Genomic DNA, 22,584 nt, shown 5'->3' on the forward strand with positions numbered 1-22,584 from the left:
AAATGCACGATATAAACATTTTCTAAAAAAATGTCAAATCTATGAGTTTCGTTAAATGAAACTAAAATTGGAAAAACCTCTTACCTGAAAGAAAATTCTATTAGTAGGTACATACACGTTGTTCCGTAAATAACATTCTTAGTATATATTTTCAGAAAACTTCTCAAAAAGGAAGTAAAAAGAATAATTATTAGTAAGCCGCTAAAAATGTGTATTTTATTTGTAGAAAAAAACCGAAACGCTATCGAATCTGTTGAATCGCTAATAAGGAAGACGAATAAAAAATATTCATACTAGTTTCATAGCTTGAAGAAACTTGGAGGCATTTTTAATAACCGCCTCTCATTTCCTACCTATCTCTTTTGGCAATCAAACAATTGTGATATTTTAGTCCCATTTTACTTAATTGTGATTCACAAAAGTTCAATATCGCCTTCCTTTTTTCTAAACACTAGACGGCTGGGACCATTTTGGCCCCTCTTGCTTCTTATTACTCTGTAATTTAAAAAATGACTTACTGAAAGTATTGAGTATTTTTGATTTTTCATAATTTGATCCTGAATGCCTATTTATTCATGAGTTAGCCTTATGGAAGTGTACTGTGTGTAAAACCTTATACCTAGAATGACGGGATGGATCAGCGTGCCCCCTATCGGATTTTGGTAAGTACCCCATAACCCAAGGAAGGTTTGGATATAAGATGCCTTTTAGTAGGTTAGGACACCAAAAAAGTTTAATAATGATCAAAATAAATCAAATGAGTTTTTGTCTTTTCATGATAAAATTTGCAAGTGCGGCCCAACAAAATTAGTCATAATGCAAAAGATTTCTGAGCCTAAGCATGAATATCCGCGAATTTTCAATCTAATACTTAAATATAATCTTTATTTCATTTATAAAGGATAAATAATTAATACTTTCGATTGTTAAAAATAATATATAGTATTACTCTTAGTGTTCCTTTCAGAGCAAATTCAGGATACTATTCATTTTATTACAATTGACATGGAAACAAAATATTCTTACGCAGAATTATAATAATTATATATTGTGTTAACAAAGACACATTTTTCCCTTTTTTTAAAAAAAAAATTTGACTTTAAAGGAAAATAATCAAGAATAAATGAGAAATAACCATGGTCATTGGTGAGAAAGGTAATCAGGAGGCAAAACCTCAGAGAATTCAAAAAAATTTCAACCATTATAACAAAGTTTAACAAATTTCCTTCCATGTCCTTAGTGAAAGTTTAAAAAATGTTGTAAAAAAGTGCGATTTTTTAGCATTTGTAAAATATCTTACCTTGAGTACTGCAATATATATGCAAGTCTAAGTAAACCAGATTTTTTTATTGCATTTTTAATATATTATGACATAAAATAATTTATTTTTTAAATTATTATTAAATTTTAAAAAATATCTATTTTAAATCAACGATTTCAATAAAATTTAATTAATCAAACACCTTTACAATTTAAACTTAAAGAAACAGAGAAAAAATCTAAATTTCTTTTTTCTTTTAACTACGAGTATCCTAATTTCTGGGTCACTTACAATAATATATTATTCAGAGTTGGAAGTTAAATTACAAAAAGTTTTTATTTAACTGCTTAAAATTATACCAATAAAAAAATTCTTTCATTTTTTATTTTCTGTATGCATAGGAAATCAATATGTTATTTGATAAAAATAGCATTATTAAAATTGATAACTCAATGATTTTTTCTTCCTAATCCAGTATTCCGATAACTTGTAACTTAACTGTTAAAATGGCTCTTAAATCGATTTTTTGAAGTATAGTTACTAAATTGATCTTTATTTTTTTTACACATCATTGATTCACAATCTTTGCTTAGTTTTTTAGTTCCCGAATTCTAAAAAGTTTGCAAAGATTAAAATCAAATACGGTAGTGTTTCTGAATACAGCTTTCTTATGCAAAACACTCAAAGATTTAAAGTTTTTTGAATTTTGAGGATCACTTAAATATCAAATCTTGGACGAGCTTTATTTTTATTTTTTCAGAAAAATCATTACTCAGTTGAAGCATCAAATCGTTACGTTAAACCTCAATATTGTGCAAATTTGGTATAACATTAATAATGTATTAACTTAAACCATATTTATGTTTAAAATAAAACTTAGTATAAAATAATTAAGAAAGTAAGAAGAATTTACTTGCACTTTAATTAGATTTAGTTCATCAACGATTGCAGCAAATCTGCACGATATTATTAATCAGTGTAAAAAAACAGACTATTGAACGTTAAAATTTTACTTTTCTGAATTATAACTACTGGAAATCGTTGAAAAAATATTATTGTAATTTATAGAATATGCTGTATTATCTTTAAAAAAATACGCCACATTTAAAAAATATACATTTTTTAACTACATGATAATTGTTTTATAATATCGTAGTAAGACGTTTTTTTTTATTCTTATAAATTTGTAGGAATAAATCTGTCATACAGAAAAAATTAACCAAAAATAGTTTTCGTATGTAGGCTAAAATTTTTATTAATTGAAAAATTTAATTTTAAGATTATTCAGAACGTATAACGTGAAAGAGAAAATAAGAAAAATACACCATTAAAAAATATTTTTCAAGTGCACTCAAAAAATGCAAACTAATTTTATTTTTGTTTTTATTTTATTTCTCACTTTTTCTATATATTATTTTCTTCGCTTTAGTTTTATACCGACTAATTGTTTTTATTATGAAGTGGTCAAAATTAATATTGATGATAATCGTACTTCACGTTAAAATGATGATAACTATTCTCCTTAGAGATCAGAAACGATAGAAAACTGACAGAGTTATAGTTATAATTTCAGCTCCCTAGTTACTCTAAAGTGGTTAAAATATAGATAGCAAAAGTTGTCTCTTTCAAACATGATGATAGCCAGCGTATAAATTCCTTTCATCTCAATTTTATACTCAACTCTGAAATTAATAACTAATGTAAGAAATAAGTTTAACTTAGTTTTTGAACCTATCGCAAATTATTAACATATAAAGAAAGAACAGACTTGTTTTAGCAAACCTTATTTATTTCTTCCAAAAACTGTGATTTTTGTTTGTTTGTAGATGACTTAGTTTCATTGCCTAATTTTAATTATATTTTAAATGAAACATGCTGAATTAATAAGTGTTTTTGTCATTTTATTTGAAAGCCGTGTGTCAAACGTTAATACATTAATGCCATTTTAAAGCTATATTAGCTAACATAATTAACACACAATATTTATCAAACAAAAAAATAATACTCTGCTTAAATATGTCTTTAAAATAATGTTAGAGTACTTTTAGTTACGTGAATATGTTATAAAATTGAAATCTATAATTATGCCTTAATAACTATCGCAAGAATTTCTTCGTCTACGTCCTTAACTGAAAAAAATAACAAAATTAATTTTTTAATTGCACAAAAATAAATGTAATGGGCATAAATATTTAAAGGTTAATGAGGAGCAAACTTGAACAATAGGTAACATTAACCTACATAATCCATGAAGCCCCATAAACCTTTAGGGACTTACATGGTTTTTCTTTTAACTGGAAATTGAGTAATCTAATCTCCAACTACATAGATTAAAAATGGAGATTATGAAGCATTACGTACATCACCATTAGTAGCAAAATTTTATCTTTGACTTAGGTTCACAATTTTTTTGTAATACTTATTAAATATTATAGATATATGAATAAAAACATGGTTAAAATAGTGGTAAATCGGTATAAAATTAAGCAAACTACATGGGAAGAACTATAAATTTTAATTTTAAAAAGAAGCATTATAATTACTGCATCGTTAAGTAACAAAACCTTGTTAAATTAATTTTGATCCTTACAAAATGGACAAAAAGGAAAATCGTATTAACTAATGATTAGACTTAATATTTAAATTGTAAATTCCATATGATTAAAGATATAAATGTTAATTATATATTAATCAATAGTTAAAAAATATCTATCATTCTGTTACGTACTTAAAAATAATGATACAGATAGTGAAAATTTCAGCTGTATATTCCACACCGTTAATGATATAATTATTAATTATATATTAATCAATAATAAAAATGCATCTATCATTTATGATAGATGAAATCATGATAGATAAATGATATTAATTTACTTAAAATTTATAATTGTTATAGATAAAATTTATTTAGTTGTTAAGTACGTAAAATAATAATGCAAACTGCGAGGCAAACTATATGCTTCAATCATAAAACAAATGTATGAAATGTAAAAAATAGCGTTTAATTTAGTTGTTTTGAATAATTATAATTTTCTTAACTCTTTTTAAGTGGTTATTGCGCATGCTTTTATAATTCTGTCGATTTATTTCATGAACTTAGATTATACTTAACACCAGAAACAAATTTCCATCAATATTATACATTCATACACTCTCTAAATTTTTGCGGTTAATCGAAATTATTCTTGTCTTAAAATACTAGAATTATTTCTTTAAATTAAAAAAAAGCGACAACTATTGTTTCTTATTACCAAAATATTTCTCCCCTTTTCCATCAAAAACTTGCTCTCCCGCCCATCTTTCACAACTCAGTCCTCTTAAATCATTGAATTGTAATTGAAAGGCAAAACGGAAGTTGTTATTTTTTTTATTATTACTTTATTTTCCGTACAAAATAGATAGCCTCGGGGAATACAGAAATACTTCAATCACCCAGCTTTCGTATTGATAGATATTATTCTTTGATAAACTCTTCACCGGAGGGTAAGTATGAAAAAGAATTCCAATCAAAGTCAGGTTAGAAAGCTTTAAAGTTAGACTTTGATATGGTTTCACTTCATTTAATTCTAGATAAAGAAATTTATTTCCAGTTGATTTGTAGTTATAGTATTTACGATTATTTTCTACTGAAATAAATTTGTTGAACGTTCATTTATAAAAAGTGTGTATAAATCCTTTCCCAAAATAAGATCCTTAATCATTTTTACACTTTCAAAATCATCTAATTCTTCGTTTGTTTATAATTTAATATAAAAAAATAGCTGTAGTTAGCATTAAATGTTATTGCCCGTTAGAAGTAATAACGTTTAATGCTAAGTACGCGAGACATTTCCTTTACAAACAGGGTAATAATTTTGAACTGATCTTTAACATTAATATTAAACCAATATTATTAATTTCAAACATACAGGATTATATAAATAGGCTATATTAATATATAGGATTAGGATTGTATTATAGGATTACATAAATAGGCTATTGTCATAATAGAAAATTCCGGAATTCTATCGAATGTATATTCATTGTATAGAATGACTGTTCGTGTTTATATTGTTTTGGTGAGGTGTGAAATATTAAGCATTTCAAATTTTGCCAACAGTTTTAGTCATTCAAAGGAAAATCTGATTTCATATATTGACTGTACAATGTATGAATACGATACATACTGTTATATTGTATATGCCGTGCATTTGAATCGTTCATTATCTTTTAATCTGAATAATTTTTAAAAATCTATTATGTCATTATGAGTTTAAAACTAAAAAATAATTTTTAACAAAGTAAAATTAATATCTGAATTGTGTGAGATTATTTGAACTATTATCAAAAGCGTTTCTTTAAGTTATAAAATACTCAATCTTTCCTTAGTGAGAAGATAAACTTCAACTGCTTTAAACTATTTCAAATTGAAATGAATACTTCATTTAACTTCAGTCGTTTTAATTTAAGAAAGAAATTAAAAAAGACCTGTGTTAAAATAAAGAGAAAAGATCCCTTATAAAATATAAAATAGATTAGTTTATCTTTTAAAGAACCAAATCAGAAAGTCAAACAAAAAGAAGCAATCCAGTAAGCAGTCTCTGTTTACGTTACTGATTAACTTGGAAGAACTGAAGGTAAAAACCATGAACATTTTTAAATTTTTTTATTAGATTATGTATAAAGACATAAAAACCAAATATAAATTTCAAATCTTTATCCTGATAAATATTGGGTGGAGTAAAAAGTCAGTGAGTTATTTTTTTAAACATAAATTTATATATTATAATTCAGTCACAATTTTTTTTAAGTCATAAATTTATATAAAGGTTAAAAGTTAATAAATTATATATGTTCTTTTTTGTTTGATAACCTTTTGCTATCTTTAGGTGAACTTCTTAACTACTCATTCGTAGAAAAATTGGACAAGGTGCTGATTTACAGCCTCATCTGAATTTAACATTACTCCACGCAAGGAATTTTGAAGAGACCGAAACGAGTGGAAGACAGACGACGCAAGGACAAGTGAGTATAGTAGGTGGGGCCACACATCCCATCCAATCTCCAATAACATTTGACGAGTCACCAAAGTTGTGAATGGTCTCGCGTTGTCGTGATGAAACACAAATCCTTCACGAATGACGAGCTCATGACGTTTCTGGATGACAGTTTCGTTCAAACTGTCCAATGGCTAAACAGTACATATCTGAATTGATTGTTCCATTCCATGGTTGGAACTAAAAAAACACCACACTCTTTCAATTTCAAAACACACTGAGAGCATAACCTTCCTCTGGTGAAATTTTGGTTTTGAAGTCATTGATGGCGAATCTTCACCTCGCAACCAAAATTAATTGTATAAAATTCACTTCTCCCCACAAGTTATCATCAGTTTCAAAAAAGGGTCTTTTACTTTAAGTTTCAGAAGATGATTATTCGTGCCGCCAAATGAACTTCTTTGAGTTCATGTGGACCCCGAATTTCGAACTTGCTTACGTGTCCCAGTTTCTCTAGATAGACTTGAACAATTCTTTTTTTAACTGATATTCAATGTCTCTGCGATCTCTCGCGTCGTGTAAAGTGGGTTCGACTCTATTTATTTTGTCATCATCAATACGGGTAAACATTCCTGATCGAGGAGCATCTTTCAAATCAAAATCCCCAACTCGAAATTTCTAGAACCAGTTTGGGCATTGACGTTCTTCTAGAGCATCGTCACCGTAAGATTTACGCAATTTTTCGCTAGCTTGAAGCGCGTTTTTCCCTTTATGGGAATACTAAAATATGACAAAATACTAAAATATGGCAAAAATAAACACTTTGATCTTCCGTGTCCTGCGTGCTATCAAATCCCCAAAACACAACGAAATATCTCAATTTGTTCTTTACAATGAAACTTAAAATGTCAGCTATCAGAACAGTAACTTATAAACTACTATCGCAAATGCTTTCAGTATTTCAGCACTGCTATCATATGTTGCAAAGAAAAAAGCAATGACTCTTATCTCAATCAAATAGTATGTTTAAATCATTTATTAATTTCATTTTCTACTTCTTTGCTGCAGTCACATGTATTAAAAGTTTTGAATAATTTGGTTATTTTATTTCAATTTATCTTTCACTTCTTATGGTCACAAAAGTTGTATCACATTTAGGTCTATTTATTTCCCATTAATTTATTATTTATTTATTAATTTATTTCATAAAAAAGATTCTTGCTATGCCTAGAAGGCAGCTGTCTACTCTACTTAAGAGAAACTTGGTGCACAACCTGTGGCCTTGAAGCCCTACGCGATCCTCTAATGGTCAATGTGAGACTCACCACTTTGCAATCAGAAAAACTTACAAAATAAACATAAGAAATTTTATGCTCATTTTTTTAACTAATTTTAATAAATTTGGAAAAAACAATGTAATTATAAAATTAAGTTTCCAGAATGTAGGCGTCAATCGATTTAAATTTTGTGAGATTAAGAGTTTTTTTATTTTATTTTCCAAAAACACGTTACAAACAAATGTGGTTCAAAAATTTATTTAAAAATGTAAAAAAAAAGTACTTTATATACAGTGAAAAAGTAATTAAATTTATTTTCCTACAAAACTAAGAGCCTGCTATAGACTTAATTTTTAACAAAGACAAATTGTGCAAAATTTCTAACTCTCTCGTAAATATTATGCATGGATTTATAAAAATTATAAATATTTTGTCATAGTTTACCTCGCACATTTTAACAAAAATTAATATTGTTCACGACTGAATAATTAAGTTATTAACAGTTGTTATAATAATTCTCTACAGGCCCGATTTCTAAAAAAATCTTTCATGTGACCCTCTTCCAAAAAAGGCTGTTGAACTCTTACTGGATATTTGAAACTATTAATATATGTGTATGTGTCTAATATGTGTAATATGTGTGTTGTATAGACTCTAAAATTTATTAGTATTTGTTGTTCGTCTGCTTATGAACTAAAAATAAGGTATCGATGTTAAAAGTTGTTAATATCAGGAAAATGAAATTTTAAGTTATGAAAAACACAAGAGCGTCTTTGTTTTAAAGAAGAAGTTTTTTTCCTGCCCGTTTGTAAATAATGCCACGTTAAATAAAATTATATTCGAGAAATTTTATCTTAATCCAAATTTTATGCTATATACACACACACACACACACATATATATATACACACACACATATATATAAATTTATCAGAGAAGACAAAAGTAAATAAATCAATTTGTCTCCTTAGTTCTCCCTATTTTGTTGAGTTATAAATTTGGGGCATATTATTACATTGTTATCTAAAAACATACAAAACAAATCGTGTGACAGTTATTGTGAGTTCTTTAGCAGTTAGCTCATTGTTTTNGAAATTCGATTTTGTTTCTACATACCTATCGTTTTAGAAATTAATTATATTTGTAGATTGTTCTCTGGAAACCAAATGGCCAGTTGGCTCAAAACTAAACCTATTTCAAGAATTGGTTTTTCTTGTTGTTGCATGAATGCTTGATAAAAGTGGTCAGCTGACTTTGTTTCCAAAAGTGGTCAGCTGACTTATATAGAACAAACTATTGCTACATTATCTACCATTAAGTAATTGGACACGTGTGATTGAAAAGAAAAACAAACTTTATTCATAATCAATAGTTGGTAGAGCCTCCACTAGAGGCAATTACAGTGTGAACCCTCCGGGGCATATTTTCCACAAGTCCTGAGCTTGGAGAAGACATGTAAGTTCCTTCATCGAATTTGGACGGGTAGTACACCCCTTAATTCGGCGATCCAACTCGTCCCAGAGGTTCTCGATAGGGTTCAGGCCTGGGCTCTGGGCAGGCCAGTCCATTCGATTAACCCCATTGGCACCATACCAAGCCTTGGTAACCCTCGCAACATGACAGATGACATTTTCGTCCTGGAAGTAACAGGGGTCCACCCTGTAGAACTGCCACAACGTATGTCATCCAAAATAGTGCAGTAGGCATCTTATATGGGATTAATGTCGATGTTGTTCCCCACACGATCTATACAGGTGGAGGGCTTGACGTATCTCAGGACCGCAGATATAGTCATTTGCATAGGTGTCCAAATACTTATTGGTAGATAGTGTATTTTAATAGGGAAACACAAAATGGCTCTGAACTATAATTTAAACTATAATCGTTGATGTTCTTTTTTAAATAAATAAAATTTATGAAATGCAATCAATTTTTAAAGCGCAGACTTGTACCATTAAAATTCAACTACTTTTAAAAGTTTTTTATTTATTAAACTTTTATTCAATACCAATTTTAAAGTATTCAGCACTTATTTCAGTTATTATATTTCACTATTACAAAAGTGAGGCTGCTTTTATTTTCTTTAAATTTAATTTAAAATAATGCATAAAAAAATAACTCCTATGTAAAAATAACTCTTATCGATTTTCTCTCGTTAGAAAGAAAATTAATATCCCAAAATGCACAGATACAGTCAATCACGCACTTTTTCGAATTCATAAGAAGGTAAAAGGTAAAAAAACCCATTATAATATTTTTTAGAAACAAAACTTGTCACAAATAAATTCAAAAGATAACTAAACCAGGTTCTTTATTTATATTTGATGATCTGACATTTCGAAAATAGAACCAGTAAACAAATGTTCCAATTTTTAGATGGTAATTGCTTCGTGCTTATTACAAATTAGCAATATCATTTCAACCACGTTCAAAAGTGCTCTGAAAAGTTCGAACTGATTATACAGTTGAAATGGGAGCAATAAATTGTCGGAAATATTCAGCTATTATTGGATATTGAAAAGAAGGAATTCGAACCAATAAATTGATTTTACATTCAGCCAACTTTATAAATAGTTTTGATTTGGAAATTACCAGATAAAACCTGCTATTATAACTTAGACTAAGTCTTCAACACCATGAACTAATTCAGATTAAGTATTGCTCATCATTAGGCAATCGATTTTAGAGAAATTTGAATAATTTTCTAATTTAAAAGTGTAAAGGTGGGAAAATTACTTTCTATTTTCCATTATTATCAATATAAAATGTCTGAAATAATTTTCAAGGAATAAATACAGAATAAAAATGAATTTATGATTGAGTACTATAGAACTTTTTTATCTTATAGATTTTTTAAACTTTAGCATTTGTTAAAATTAATTACTCTAACTCGAAATTAAATTGTTACAGAACTTTTTTTAAATATCATAAAACATGACATTGGATGACCCACTTTAAAAATGTTAAAGATATTAAAATCGAATAAAAATTTTCAATACTAAATTTTATCTCTCAATAATTCCATAATTTCTCTTCAGTAAAGAGCAAATCAAGTTCACATTACCAGGTTATTTGAGTAGTTTTAAAAAGGGATATTAAAAAATTATATTTTTATGTAATTTCAGACATGCATGATCCCGACATTTAAATTACGTGGTCTTGAAAGCAACTGCAACAATTTTTTTTTAAAAAAATTTCGTGGATGTATAATTCTATGGTACTTGAAACTCATAAATGGAAAAATCAAATTTATTTTAATAATACTCTAAACATCTCAGTTTCCCGAAAAGTAATAAGGAAAATGCTTTATACAGCAGTCAAACAGAGTAAAAATTGCTTCGATAAAATTGTGGTAAAAATAATTATGGTTCCTCATATAGGGTTTTAATTAAACTCTTTAAACTCCGTACTTGTTAACAATCTTAATAAGTTTTCTCTATTTCAGAATATTTACAAATATTTTAAAATCATAATATTAGACATAAATGTTATAAATTTTAAATACAGGTGTTTAACATTAGTGTTATTAATTTAAAAAACGATAATTAAAATTAGCAATTGTTTAAAAAGTTATCGTTAATATTTCAGTACTTAGAGATTCACTTCTCTGTATTATTGGGACACAGAGATTGATGAGTTCTTAGTAGAAAAAGTGATTTAGTCAGTTTAGAAACATCAACTATAGAAAGTATAACAGCATTAGAAAGCAATTCAGAAACTACTATCTCCCATGAAAAATTTTCTTATTGAATAGCCTATCAAGAAAAAAACATACCATGTTTTAAACTCAGGACAATTTTGCCACTTTTTATAACATCACTTGGTCCTTCTCGCACGAACCTTTTTGATTTTTCCAATAGTATTTTTTTAAAACATCACTAGACTGTCTCTTGATACCTTCTCTCACTTGTGTCTTGAATTGGACGTTATGCGTTGCCACTTCGTGACATTTGTTTATGCCTCAACTCTGCAACCAATGAGGTTCGACACCCATGCCTGACGTAGATTGGTGGTATCCAATAAAATCTGATCCGAAAATTGATTCAGTGCGGTAATAAGCCAAGCGAAATAGCTGTAACGTTAACAGGCTATGAGCAAAACCACGTGATAAGGCGCAACCACGTGATTTAAGCGGTATTCTTTTCTCGAGTTGCAAGTACCCAATTGTATTTTCCAATAGTAGTTTTCAAAAATATCCAAAATTCATTTAAATGATTTTTTCCGATTAAGAAAATGAAAATACTTGAAGAATGTATTCTAATATTCTAAACAACTATAATCAACACACTTCACCGCTAATATTTTCTTGAAACTTCTTTGTACATATTTCGAAACCTAATTAATTTCAAAAGTCAGGGGAGTGAAAATAATTTTTCAAATAGCTTAAATAAATATTTCCTTTTAAAAATCGATTCACAATTTCGAAATGAGTTATGAATCAATATAGATTGTGAATATCCGTCAAGATGATAAGTCAAATTCCTAGCTGAAGATGATATCTCGTAGAGAAACCTCGTGTTTGCCGTGAAGAAAAGTTTTTCATTAACACGAGTCGGAAAGGAAATGAAGAATCTAATATTCTTAGGGAATAAATATTTGCATTATTGACTTCCATTTTAACGTTTATGAAAAAAAGTCTTACGATCATGGCAGACGATTATATATGTAATTGGTGTTAAATTTAATTCATAATGATTTAGGAAATATTCAAATATTAGCTATAAAATACGCGGAAAATTTTTTTTAAACCCTGTCTTTTGTTTTAGGAGAATGAAATGAATTTTTAAATAATGTATTGAAAAACAAGACTTTTTTTTAAAAAAAGAGTTAAAAATGTGAGAAAATTAAAGCAGTGGTGGTTGTCAGTTTATTAGTTAAAATCTACAAAGCTGTGATAATCTTAGCATACTCAGATTTTTCTGCTTTCTTTTTAAAAAATTAAGATAGTATTCATTAGGTATTCTGTTTAGTTTCCATTACATGCAATTGAGTATTTTATAATGAAAATTCCTTTTGTAGTTACACCAGCTTCTTTTATAGATACCCAAAATATTATCCACTTTAAACTAATTAACTGATAATAACAGAAGATATTTAAAACTTAGGTCCAAATTACATAATATTACTTGTAAATAATTCTGCAGCGTTTTGAAATTTAAATTACATAAAACTGCATCAGATTATTATAAAACATTTATATTAAACATTTAAAAAATGTTCGATTATTAAGGTACAGAGATTCGCACCTAATATAAGATTTTATTCTTTAACATTTTTAAGCGAATTTTGAATTATGATTTTCTTTCGATTTGCTCTTGGTCGAGATAAAATTCTATATTGATTTTTCAAAAAAGAGCTTTACTTTCAAATGTAAATTCATTCCCAGAATTATAAATGCAAAGAACTCGAACTGTCATTTGAATTATTTGTAAACTGTTTGATTTAGTAATAACCATGGAGAGAATCAATGGTGCAGTAAATTCTTATTCGAAATTCGGTAGCGATGAACTGTAAGCTACAGTGAAATCACGAATAAATAATTGACAAAGAACGAAATTTTTGATATGGTTATGTTTCATATATGGCTACTCCAGTGAAATATAAGCTCACGTCAAGAAATCAAAACACTTTTCACAGTTTTTCTTTAACTGTTTTAACGCATTTATTATTTTTTTAAATCGCCAACGTTAGTAAAATAATTGACTGACTGAATATTAGCGAAGAATAATCATTATAAATAAGTCTTCAAAATACTTTTTTCATCTCCAAAATGTGTTTACAGTACCGTAACTATTTGGTCAGTCTATAATGACGAATGACTATAGCTATTTAGACAAAATATTGTACAATATTTTCCTTCTAAAAAGCGGTCTAATGCAAAGAAAAAAAGTTTTAAACAACCTTTACAATGTCTCAGGTATGAGATGGGTTACAATAAATTGAAAAACAGACATCTATAGTTTCAGCAATATTATATTATACAATTACCAAAGAATTTCCGTGAATAAAGGTTGATCTGTCTTAATTTACCAATTTCAACTGCCTCATATCCCAACTGAGTGATAAAAATATGATAACATAAAGAAGGTAAATTTATTTACTAATATATTTCATGTCTGTTCCATTTATAGATGAAATATTGGTTTTAAAGTATTTCTTAATATTTCTTTATTTCAAATCTAACATTATTTCCTATCTCAAAATGACTAACATAAAATTTATATCCAACCAATCCTTCCACAGTTCCTTTCCTAAATCACGTTAGAGAAATTTTAATGCTCAAAAAAGCATAAAAAAAGGTTTTTTAATTTTTTGATGACAAAACTTGTTCTTAATCGATTATTTTGGCTGTCGAAAAAGTCGTTTTCTAGAAAACAGTTTTTTTTGGAAAAGAGGTTGATACGTAGAAAGAAGAACTAGGGTACTTAAAAGCACACAAAACGTTTTACGCTATGTCTTGTTCTAAAATTGCCTTAATTTATCGTTGTGGTTATAAATCACTTCCATAAGAAAAACTTTTCCTCTTAGCAAATACTTTTGCGAAATATTTCTTGGACCAAGAGCTAATACGAAAATGTTTTTTTAAACCACTAAACTTTTTAAACTTATATTTTGACCATTGTTAATTTTTAAAATAATAGTTTTCATTTAAAGCGCTTAGAGCTATTGTAGATATATTTTCCCTCATAATGACTGCACTACAACTCTAATAATTTTGTCGCTTTAGAACAAATATTACCATTCAATATTTTCTGTCTTAAAAGGCTTAAAACTGCTTATCTATCATCTTTCTGTCTCAAAATACTTCAAGATGATGATATAATATTTAAATGTGTGTAAGATATTTAAATTGTAATCAAATAACTTGCATACTTGATAATGTAAAAGCTCCATTTGCTCCAAAAATTAAAAAGCTGGAATAAACGACGTTTCGAGAGTTCTGAAATAGACTCACCAGATGTGAATGATAAAGACAAAGCAAATTTGAAAAGGAAAACGCACAGTTGTCAACAATAAAATGAAAGATAAGAGGAAAATAAAAGAAACGAACTAGAAAAACTGCGGTAATTAAGAGATGTTAATCCGGGCAGAATGTATTTTCAAATGTTATCGTGAGTAGAAGATACTAAGGAATTGGTGCTTATAATAATGAAACAGGATTCTAGAGCATCAAGATGAGCTGATATGACATGGGTGGAAAGAATTTTGGCGTTATCAAATGCTCCAACAATGTGCAGCAATAAATCATCTATTTAATTCTTGATGGTAGACGAATCTATGATGTTCCCTTAATCTTAACTTCAAGGCGCGTCCGGCTCATTTGATGTAGCTGAGGTTTTATCGGCAAGGTAAGTGACCGATTTTCAATACTGATAAACGCTTCAAGACACTTAAATTTAATTTTGTTAACAAGTTTGAAAATGACTTAAAAGCTAAAACAGGACAGGATATTAACATTTTGTAGCAAACGGAGGTGAAAAATGGCTAAGTAAGAAGTTCACTGTAGGGATCGGAAGAGGGAGTACGTTTGGATATAGTAAGTTTAGAAAGAGCTGAATCAATTATAGAAGGGTCAAATTCTTGGTTAGTAGAAGGGGAGTGGAGAGAGTTAAGTTAAGAATTTAAGGAAAAAATGCCAAAATGAAGGTTAAGTGCTCAGAAAAGGAAAGTGAGAGATTCAAAAACTTCTATCAATTTTGGTAATTACAATTAACACGAGGAAAGTAAATATCCTTTCCTCAGAAATTATCATTAACTATTTATTTGTATCAATAGAGTATTTTAGAAATTATCATTGACAATTTTTTGTTATTAACGGGATCTCTCAGAAATTATCATAGAATCATTATAATTATTTTTCTTGCTATTTTGCAAAATTTGAGAAAAATATATCCCACACAAATATGATTTTTAATAGCAAATGCTAATGTGCAATACAAAGGCCAGTAAATAGTGAATATTTGAGATATTTTCCTTAGATCAAAATACATAAAAAAAGATACAAAACTGATTCTACACAAAACTATTCTACGCCCAGTCCTGTACAGGGAAAACAGTCTGGTAAAATTACCGTACTGTATGGTAATGGTACTTCTGGTATAAACAAAAGCCATAACTCCGGTACTAAAATCCAAAATCTACAATGTTTAAATCCTTGATTTCATAATTTTTCAGTTCAGATGGTAATAGTTAAACAGAAATTCTGATTTTCAAAATTTAGTTCTTATTACCACTCATTTAGTAAAGTATACGAAATAGTAAATTTAACCAAATAAAGGGTTCTTATGCCATGCTTCAAGATACCATGATAAAATTTCGAAATTTTATCAAATTTTCTAAATTTTATCACACATTAAACTAAACTCAGCGGCACGACAGCCCAAGAGGGCCAAGGCCTACTGTGCCCATCTCAATTTTCTTGACCTTGGGCTCTGGGGTGCAGGAGCAGATGTTACGGTCAGGTGGTCAGCCGAACGCGGAACCCCCAGTGTTTAGTTCCCAAGCATGCTTGGTACTCATTTATCGACCCACTGAAGGGATGAAAGGCTGAGTCAACCTTGCCCGGCCCGAGGATCGAACCAAATGACCAGTGGCACGACAGCGCAAAGGGCTACCGCTCACCCACAGGGCGTCATTATCACATATTATAAAACCATATTTCATTGTTAATTTTAAAAAAATCATTACCAAAGAGTTTAGGTGAAAATTACCGAACTTTCTAGTGTTCACATAGAGGCAGAAACACGATAAATTTTATCATTTTCTGTTAGTTCTGACCATACTTTTTTTTTCACTGTGACGTATGTATTCGAAACTACAAATATTGCCAGCAGAAAAAGAAAGATCTTATGAAGCAATTTTGTTGAAATTAAAGAAAACAATTTTTTACAAAAGAAAGACAAATATGGAAATTTACAAAATTTATTGCGAAATTGATGTAATAAAATTCATGAAGTGAGACAAAAAGGAGAGGAGATTTGTTATTGAAATATTTGCCATATACATGCAACTAGCGCATAAGATTTTCAGATTTAAAACAATTGATTGTAAGAGATCTAGAGGTCGCCCAAAACTCCGATAACTGGACTCCATAACCGTGAATCTTAAAATCATTTGTCTATTGCAAGATCCAGAAACAAAGATAATTGCGTGGAGAAATATTCTGCAGAAAGAAAAAGGCTCATCACGGGCTGCTATGACACTGATGATGAAGACTAGTGAATAGGATTTATGATAATAGTACATTTGTATACCTCAAGCACTAGATTCGTATAACATTATGTTCGGAGGTATTATTTCTCTGTGCAAGCTACTCTTGAAAACACGAATAATTATATAAAATTCTCTAATTCGCCATATTTACATAAAATTCTCTAAACATTTGCAAACAACTGTCTTCCCAATATTATTATGTTTCTCCTTAAATCCAAGAGCTATTATATTTCATTAAATGTCAATAAACTGCAAATTCACATAATAAGCATAGATCCAAATACCATATAAAAGCAGGAAAATCAAAAGTATTTAAAAAGAAAAAAAAAGAAGAATTTAGGAAATTTATAATATAAAAATTGGAAAAAAAATTCAGATGATTACAAAACTTTCAAAGTTTGAACTTTTTTTCCGCAAATATTAAAGCATCCGAAAGTATTCGAGAAAAATATAACAAAAAACTTTCGAAATTGTACTTTTTTGCTAGAAACATTTTTAACTCTATTTATGTTTTCAAAAAAAATACGTAAAAGGAACTTTCAAAATTTACTCGTAACTTACGGTGAAATTAACTTTTATCCAAGTTACCTTGAATACCTTTTTAATAGATTACTAATATTTAAAATTGTTTTAAATGTTTGTTGTTTACTTTTTTTTCTGTAAATCTTGAAATACTAGAACATGATGTTTTTTAATAAAGTATGATATACGAAGACAATGTTTAAGAAATAAAATATTTTACAATAAAAATTTTGAACGGTTACAATTTAAAAACCTTAATTTAGAGTCTTTATTATAGTAAATGCGAATGTAGAATTTGCCTATACTTTAATACTACTAAACAATAAACTTAAAGTACATAGCTATTTAAAGAATCTAAACAAACATCCCATCTTATTCTTCATTCTGAAATATCACTTCTTTTCAGCTTGATCTATCACGGAATTCTCGATATTCATTCAATAGAAAGACAGAAACATCTTTCTGGGAAAAAAAAACATTTTATACCTTGATAGTAACATCTAACTTTATCGTATCAAATAGAATAAACAACGCTAAAAAACAAACAAATTTAATTCAAAGCTTTGTGCGTATTTATTTTATGATAGAATGAAAAGAACTAAATATGGCTTACTGCTGCAGTAAGAGTTCTGCTATAACAAACTCTTACGCAACAAATTCCATATAATTTCTTTTTGTAACGAATATGGAGATTTTGCATTTGGTATGGCAGAACATTTTAAATAATAGAGAATCGCATAACGTTTATTTTAAACAGGTTTTAAAATTGTCATATTAACTAATCGTGTTCACTAATACTTCGATAATTTTACATTTNATGCACTAGATTTGTATAATTTTATGTTCGGAGATATTATTGCTCTCTGCAAGGTACTTTTGAAAACACAAATAATTATATAAAATTCTCTAATTCACCATATTTACATAAAATTCTTTAAACATTTGCAAGTAACTGTCTCCCCAACGTTATTATGTTTCTCCTTAAATCCGAGAGCTATTATATTTCATTAAATGTCGATAAACTGCAGATTCGCATAATGAGCATAGATCCAAACAGGAAAACAGGAAAATCAAACGTATTTAGAAAGAAAAAAATAAGAATTTAGGAAATTTAAAATGTAAAAATCAGAAAAAAAATTCAGATGATTGCAAAACTTTCAAATTTTGAACTTTTTTCCGCAAATATTAAAGTATCCGAAAGTATTCCAGAAAAATATAACAAAAAATTTTCGAAATTGTGCTTTTTTGCTAGAAACATTTTTAACTCTATTTATGTTTTCAAAAGAAATACGTAAAAGGAACTTTCAAAATTTACATGAATTACAAACTTACAATCTAATTAACTTTTACTCAAGTTACCTTGAATACCTTTTTAATAGATTACTAATATTTAGAATCGTTTTAAATGTTTGCTGTTTACTTTTTTTCTATAAATCTTGAAATACTTGATCATAATATATTTAATAAAGCATGATTTACAAAGACAATGCTTCAGAAACAAAATATTTTACAGCAATGGGTATAATTTAAAAACCTTAATTTAGAGTCTTTATTATAGTAAATGCGAAAGCAGAATTTGCCTATACTTTAATATTACTAAACAATAAATTTAAAGTACATAATTATTTAAAGAATTTAAGCAAACATCCCATAATACATTTTATTCTTCATTCTGAAATATCACTTCTTTTCAGCTTGATCTATCACGGAATTCTCGATATTCATTCAATAGAAAGACAGAAACATCTTTCTGGGAGAAAAAAACATTTTGTACCTTGATAGTAACATCTAACTTTATCGTATCAAATAGAATAAACAAACTACGTATCGCCAAAAAACAAATAAATTTAATTCAAAGCTTTGTGCGTATTTATTTTGCGATAGAATGAAAAAGAACTAAATATAGCTTACGGTTGCAGTAAGCGGTTGCAGTAAGAGTTTCGCTATAACAAACTCTTCCGCAACAAATTCTATATAATTTCTTTTTGTAAAGAATGTAGATATTTTGCATTTGATATTACAAAACATTTGAAATAATAGAAAATCGCATAACGTTTATTTTAAGCAGGTTTTAAAATTGCCATATTAACTAATCGTGTTCACTAATACTTCGATAATTTTACATTTTAGTATAGTAAAGGCGTCGAAGTCTAAGTGTAGAAAACTTCTGAATCCTTATTTGTAAAAACAAATAAATAAAAAAGACTTAAACTTAGCTTTCAAGTTTTAAACAACAGACAAAATAATATTTTTCTCAAACCAACCAGCGAAATGAAAGCTGTATAATATTTTATTAAAAATAAAAATTAAAATTGATAGCTATTCAACAATTTTCAAAAACAAATTATCAGAAAAGATAGTTGCATAAAATAAGCTAGAACTATTTGTTAGCAAAAGATCTATGTAAAGTGCACTCGTTTTAAGTGATAGCGATATGCGAAGTGCACCTTTTATAAGTTATGTAAATTTTAGACAATGTTTGATTTTACAACTTCAAGTTTAAAAGCAGTGCATGCATTTTATTTTTTAAATTGAACACAAAGCACAAAATACCTTTAAACCACTCGTATTTGTAACGTAAAATGTATTTTAACATTTTATCCTTTTCATTAAATTTTAAAGTTCATTATCGTTACTATAGCCTCATTATTATAGTACTTAAAAATCATTTCATTAAAAATTAAAAATTTTATTTAGCATTAAAAAATTATATTTTGAACAATTCATTTGCAGGCTAAGTGAAAATCTAAGTCCTTTTCCTCACTTTAAAGATTTGTTTATTAAGCAAATATTCTTATGAGTTTGTAAAACATTTTTAAAGTTAAATTTTAATTGGATAATTAAAATTATTACGTCTAATTGAGCGGTTAATTTTAACTTGTTACTCATTCATCAATAAGTTTCTGACGAGCGTTGAACCGCAATATAATGCAAATTTGCAGCAAATTATAACACAAAACCATCTTAGCTTAACATGATATTAAAACTTGAAAGATAAAAAAAGTTCAGTTATTGCAGTTTATTAACACTTATTAAGAATACAGTAAATATGCTTGATAATATATTTTCACGATACCAATTTCTATTTCGGCGTTTAAACACCGCTATTTTGAGTTTTGAAGTGTGTTCTGAAGCGCTAAAAGTGTTTTTTATACTTTAACGTTAAAGGGCTGAGAAATGACTAAAATATAATTTTATCTCTTAAAAAATATATCAAGTATAGACAAATTATCAATAAAATATTTGACAATTAAATATATGTCAATTAATTAAAGTTCTCCGCTACTAAAGCGATTACATTATTATTTTCTTTACATCTTTATCAGCAAGAAAAATTAGTTGTATTTTATACAACCGCTTATTAAAAGTCAACCAATCTATAAAAAGTTTCATATTTAAACAATAATTAAAAAAGTTTATGATACAAAATGATTGAATGATTCTTAAATTAAAAATTCAAATTTAAGTTCCACCACGTTTCTTAATTAAATTATTTAAAAAAAATTCTTAATGATTCCTAACTCTTAATTATTCTTATGATTCTTAATTCTTAAAAAAAAAAAAAATTATCAACATAAAGTGATGTTAAAATTACCGCACTGTTTAGTAATGATATTTCCAATAAAAATGAAAAATAGTATATGTATATAATTTTAGTCTAAATCAAAAATATACGGTATTTAAATCATTCATTTGGATTACCACATATTTAGTTATGGATACAAAATTCAAAAGTAAATTTAACCAAATGAGTGGTTTTTGTTCCATGCTCTAATATGTTATGAAAAAAAAACAAGTTTTACCGCATTTATCATAATTGAATGTTAATTTTAGCAAAATTATTATTAAATCACTTAATAAAATTGCGGAACTTTTTGGTGTTCCCAAAGAGCCAGTAACACACCAAAATTTATCGTATTCTAGATCATAATTTTATTCTCTGAGTAACTATAGTAGACTTTTATTCATTTTTTCGTTTGCAGATAAGAAAAACTAGTCTGAAAATACTAAAATTTTTAGATATCTAATTTAAATCATACATTGAGTGAAACAGATTATAAACCAAATGGTTTGGGTAAGGATATTTCTTCACAAAATAATTTTGCAAACATTTTTATTCCTTTTGAAAACATTCATTTTATAACATTAACTCTTCATTGTAGAACCCATTAATTCACTAATTTTAATTAGATATCGATTTTAAAAAAATGAAATAACATTATTTTTTCCATTACGGGAATTCTTTCGTTTACAAATAAGATTTTAAGTCATCCGTTAAATTATGTCTTGTATGTACAGTATCTTCTTATTACACTATTTTTCTTGCATATTCTTTCATATTTTACTCTAAAAAAAAAACAATTTTTAAATAATCAGGAACAAAAATAGTCATTAAAAATTTCTTACCGTATGTCAAAATAACAAAGCTAAAACCAGGTAAACACAAAGATAAAAATTCTTCTATCGGATCCTTAGAGACAACTATCCCTTTTGATCAAGAGAGAACAATTTATTCGAAGGGTGGTTAAAAAAACCATTGTAATAAAATCTTAGAACTCGATCTACAAGAAATCATTCCCGACAAAACCCAGCGAACTCCCCAATGCGACCCACAAAGCGTGGATGATACCGACACCGACAGAGAACACGAAGGGACAGCAGATTTCGTTTCCCGCCAATCTTTATTCTTGCCAGCGCCAACTAGTGGTAAATGGATAAACACATAAGTTTTAAGAAAAGTTGTGAAGAATATAGTCCTTGTTTTCTAAAGAATAATTTTTTATTCCGAAGAGTACTTAATGGGACACTCAAGAATTTTTATGGAAAAATCTTTGTTATTACACGTGTGTGAAATAAAGAAATATATTATTGATCTTATGTTCCATTGATCTTAGATTTTAAAGACTCTTTTTGTTTCAGTGCTTCTTTTTTTNTTTTTTTTTTTTTTTTTTTTTTTTTTTTTGTAAATTTTAAAAGGAACATATAACAAATACGATTCGCGTGTTTCTGAATGAACCTGAAAAGGAAATGAAATGACGTAATGTGTATGTAATGACTTACAGTTAACAAAAAAAAAACAAAAACAAAAAAAAGGAAGACTCTCGTAACAAGTTGTTATCAGATAACTGGATTTCAAATCATATCAATTTTCTTAATTCGAAGATTTTTTTTTTATTCAAAAACGATGCATTTAGGAGCGACAATAATTAAAAAAGTTTATGATATAAAATAATTGAATGATTCGTAAACTTAAAATCCAAATTGAAATTCCACCACGTTTCTTAATTGAATTCTTTAAAAAAAATTCTTAATGATTCTTAATTCTTAATTA

General features: G+C 27.8%; 1 protein-coding gene across 1 annotated transcript in view; it reads right to left on the minus strand.

Moving 5' to 3' along the window:
• The window catches only part of LOC107452662 (adenylate cyclase type 2 Ac76E), a 180,921-nt gene extending 158,966 nt beyond the window's left edge, over nucleotides 1-21,955 (minus strand). The window contains exon 1 of the mRNA XM_016069209.3: nucleotides 21,660-21,955. The gene's annotated coding sequence lies outside the window, so the exon portion shown is untranslated. The remainder of the gene's footprint in view (nucleotides 1-21,659) is intronic.
• Nucleotides 21,956-22,584: the final 629 nt, after the last annotated feature.

The sequence above is a fragment of the Parasteatoda tepidariorum genome, chromosome 1 (genome assembly GCF_043381705.1).
Source record: "Parasteatoda tepidariorum isolate YZ-2023 chromosome 1, CAS_Ptep_4.0, whole genome shotgun sequence".
NCBI lineage: Eukaryota > Metazoa > Arthropoda > Arachnida > Araneae > Theridiidae > Parasteatoda > Parasteatoda tepidariorum.